Source organism: Piliocolobus tephrosceles, unplaced genomic scaffold, assembly GCF_002776525.5.
Source record: "Piliocolobus tephrosceles isolate RC106 unplaced genomic scaffold, ASM277652v3 unscaffolded_31229, whole genome shotgun sequence".
Taxonomy (NCBI): domain Eukaryota; kingdom Metazoa; phylum Chordata; class Mammalia; order Primates; family Cercopithecidae; genus Piliocolobus; species Piliocolobus tephrosceles.
The window spans coordinates 1-4684 of NW_022314565.1; the positions used below are offsets into that span (position 1 = coordinate 1).

Genomic DNA, 4684 nt, shown 5'->3' on the forward strand with positions numbered 1-4684 from the left:
TGTACAGAAACCTCCATGGAACCAGTGCCAGGGTAAGGAAACTGGAACTGTATTTGACGAATTGCTCTAGGCTCAGTGTGAACATTGAGAGTTAAAAACTGCAGAAGAACTCAGTCATGGGGGCTGGGGGGCTTTCATCAGTTTTACCTCAAGAAACTTGACTGAGTCCTCACATTAGACATGAGGGGAAAACGCCCTTGTGCTCCCAGCAGGGAGTGGGGAAAGGAATCATTTTTAATTATGCCAGAACACGCTGTTCTTCTTAAACAGGTGTGCCCTCAGGAGGAACTAGTTAACTTGAGTCTAACCTGCTGAATCTTATCAGAGTCAAACTTTCTCTAGGAGAAAGGACAGATCTAACTCTAGCCTCTAGCTTTCCATATGAGTCAAAGCAAATATGAAACTCCAGCTCAGTCTAGCTATCCTATTCTACCTCTAGAAGGAGAGAAAAACTGCAAAACACATGTAAATATTCACAGTAATGAGGAATAGGCTCACTAAAAGACAGAGGCCTTATCACAGGACGATAGACTAATTTCTCTCCTCCCACACCTTAAAACCAAATTACTAAAGACCTGTTTAGAGTAACTCATTTTACATAGTACCTCCTGTTCAGCTGTCTATCTTATCTGTCTATGTATCAATCTATGTATCTATCTATCTATCATCTATTTAAGAGATACACACACACACACACACACACACACACACATACTCTAAATGGCATAAAAGAAACAAAACAAAACAAAACAAACAAAAACACAGTTTGAAGAGACAGACACATGGCAGAGATCTTGAAATTACCAGAACGGGAATTTAAAACAACTGCGATTAACACGGTAAAGGCTCTAACAGATAATGTAGGCAGCATGCAAAAACAGATGGGAAATGTAAGCAGAGAGATGAAAATCCTAAGAAAGTATCAAAAAGAGATGCTAGAGATAAAAAATAATGTAATCAGAAATGAAGAATGTGTTTGCTGAACTTATTAGCAGAATCCACATGGCTGAAGAAAGAAACACTGAGCTTGAAGATAAATCAATCGAAACTACAAAACTGAAAAACAAAGGAAAAAAAAGGCTAAAATAGAATAGAACATCAAAGAACTGTGGCATGACTACAACAGGTGTAACCTACACATAATGAGAATGCCAGAGATATTAAAAATAACAAGACATTTTTCTCAAATTATCTTTTATAATATCTTACTAGTTTCTAAAGAGTTAAATCAAGTCTATGATATTTTACTTAAAAAAGAAAACAGTAATGATAGATATTAATTCAACTGTATCAGCAGTCACTTTAAACAACAATATTCTAAATGTACCAATTAATAGACAGGGAATGTCAGAATGGATCAAAAAATAATATGCAACTCTAAGATGTCTACAACCAACCCATTTTAAATATAAAGATACATATAGATTAAAATTAATTGAATGGGCTGGAGGCCGCAACCAGGCCCGCGCCACCACCATGTTTCAAAATCAGTATGAAAATGATGTCACTGTTTGGAGCCCGCAGGGCAGGATTCATCAAATTGAATATGCAATGGAAGCTGTTAAACTAGGTTCAGCCACAGTTGGTTTGAAATCAAAAACTCATGCAGTGTTGGTTGCATTGAAAAGGGCGCAATCAGAGCTTGCAGCTCATCAGAAAAAAATTCTCCATGTTGACAACCATATTGGTATCTCAATTGCGGAGCTTACTGCTGATGCTAGACTGTTATGTAATTTTATGCGTCAGGAGTGTTTGGATTCCAGATTTGTATTCGACAGACCACTGCCTGTGTCTCGTCTTGTATCTCTAATTGGAAGCAAGACCCAGATACCAATACAACGATATGGCCGGAGACCGTATGGTGTTGGGCTGCTAATTGCCGGTTATGATGATATGGGCCCTCACATTTTCCTAACCTGTCCATCTGCTAACTATTTTGACTGCAGAGCCATGTCCATTGGAGCCCGATCCCAGTCAGCTCGTACTTACTTGGAGAGACATATGTCTGAATTTATGGAGTGCAATTTAAATGAACTAGTTAAACATGGTCTGCGTGCCTTAAGAGAGACACTTCCTGCAGAACAGGACCTAACTACAAAGAATGTTTCCATTGGAATTGTTGGTAAAGACTTGGAGTTTACAATCTATGATGATGATGATGTGTCTCCATTCCTCGAAGGTCTTGAAGAAAGGCCACAGAGAAAGGCACAGGCTGCTCAACATGCTGATGAACCTGCAGAAAAGGCTGATGAACCAATGGAACATTAAGTGATAAGCCAGTCTATATATGTATTATCAAATATGTAAGAATATAGGCACCACATACTGATGACAATAATCTATACTTTGAACCAAAAGTTGCAGAGTGGTGGAATGCTATGTTTTAGGAGTCAGTCCAGATGTGAGTTTTTTCCAAGCAACCTCACTGAAACCTATATAATGGAATACATTTTTCTTTGAGAGGGTCTGTATAATCATTTTCTAGAAAGTATGGTTATCTATACTAATGTTTTTTATATGAAGAATATAGGGACTTTGTGGTTTTAAAGACAATTGTGAAATAAAATTGTTTCAACGCCTGGTTAAAAAAAAATTAATTGAATGTAGAAAGATATACAATGCTAGTACTAATCAAATCGAGAGTAGCTAGCTGTATTATTTGCAGACCAGAGCAGGCCAAAAAAAAAAAAAAAAAATGGTTATCACAAACAAAGTGGGGCATTACATAAAGATAAAGGGGTCTATTATCCAACAAGAAATAGCAGTTCTTGTAACAACATATCATTCTACCAATGCAGCATCTATATTCATGAGGCAAAAACTGATGGAACTGCACAAAGAAATAGATGAATTCTCTATTTTATTTGAAGGTTTCAACACACCTCTATTAGAAATGTACGGATCCGGCAAGGAGAAAATCAGTAAAGATATAGTTAAACTGCTATGGTTTGAATGTTTGTTCTTCCCTAACCCCCCAAATTCAAAAGTTGAAATCTTAATACCCAAGGTGATGATATTTGGAGGCGGGCCTTTGGGAGGTGTTTAAGTCATGTAAAGATGTTGAGAGAAGGCACAGTCTATAAACCTAATGGGATTAGTGGCCTTATGAAAAGGACTTTATAAATAGAAACTTTGCTCCTTCCACCTTACGAGGCCATTGCAAGAATAAGTGATCTGTAAGCCAGAAAGTATACACTCACTGAATTTGCCAGAGATGGTTACTTGGAATTTGCAGCCTCCATATTTGTGGGAAATAAATTTCAGTTGCTTATAAGCCACCCAGTCCATGACATTTTGTTATAGTAGTCTGAAAAGACTGAGACATGAGCCCAACAACACAGGCAATCAACAGGATATATTTGACTACAATATACAGACTATTTCATCTAACAAGAGCAGAATATACACTCTTCTCAAGCTTACAGGGAACATTCAATAACACAGACCACACCCGGGGCCATAAAATTAAACCTAACAAATTTAAAATAGTAGAAATCACACAATGTCTGCTCTTAAACCAGAGTGGAACTAAACTAGAAATTAATAGCAGAAAGGCAGAAAATCCCAACATACATGGAGCTTATACAACATACCTCTAAATAACACATGGGTTAAAAAAAAATCTCAATTGAAAATTTAATATATCGTGGCCGGGCGCGGTGGCTCAAGCCTGTAATCCCAGCACTTTGGGAGGCCAAGACGGGCAGATCACGAGGTCAGGAGATGGAGACCATCCTGGCTAACACAGTAAAACACCGTCTCTACTAAAAAAATACAAAAATCTAGCCGGGCGACGTGGCGGGCGCCTGTAGTCCCAGCTACTCAGGAGGCTGAGGCAGGAGAATGGCGGGAACCTGGGAGGCGGAGCTTGCAGTGAGCTGAGATCCGGCCACTGCACTCCAGCCTGGGTGACAGAGCGAGACTCCATCTCAGCAACAACAACAACAACAACAACAACAACAACAACAACAAAAAACATTTAATATATCTTAAACTAAATAAAAATGAAAATACAACTTATCAAAATTTTTCAGATACAGTAAAAACTATATTGAGAGGGAAATTATAGCATTTACTGCATATGTCATAAACAAAACAATCTAAAATCAATTATCTAAGCATTAACTTTAGGAAACTAGAAAAAGTAGAACAAATTAAATAATTAAATACAAATTAAGCAGAAGAAAATAAGTAATATAAATTAGAGCAGAAATAAATGAAATTAAAATAGAAAGTCAGTAGAGAAAAATCAATGAATCCACTAACTGCATTCCAGCCTGGGCAACAGAGTGAGACAGGGTCTGTCTCCAAAAACAAACAAACAACAAAAACAAAACTACAACAACAAAAAACCTCCTGGAACTGGTAAGCTGTTATATCAAAGTTGAGAGATGCATGCAAGGAATAATATAAAAAAATCCATCAGCACATGGCATTTGAAATTAACAATGCAATACAACTCACATTAGTACCCTAAAAAATGAAATATTTATATATAGTCAAACAAAATATGTACAACATCTGTAGAAGAAAAATGAAGAAACTCTAATGAAAAGATTCAAAGGAGAATTATACAAATAAGGACATATTTCATTTTCATTTATAGGAAGACTCAATATTGTCAAGAAGTCCCTTCCTCCCAGCTTGTTCTGTGGATTCACTGCCATACCAATCAAAATCCTAG

At 37.1% G+C, this 4684-nt stretch overlaps 1 pseudogene across 1 annotated transcript; it reads left to right on the forward strand.

The window, feature by feature from the left end:
* Positions 1–1447: 1447 nt before the first annotated feature.
* Positions 1448–2583, forward strand: LOC113222449 (annotated as a pseudogene). Its single transcript, XR_003308400.1, has one exon. The product of XR_003308400.1 is annotated as a proteasome subunit alpha type-1 pseudogene (transcript).
* The last annotated feature ends 2101 nt before the right edge of the window (positions 2584–4684 follow it).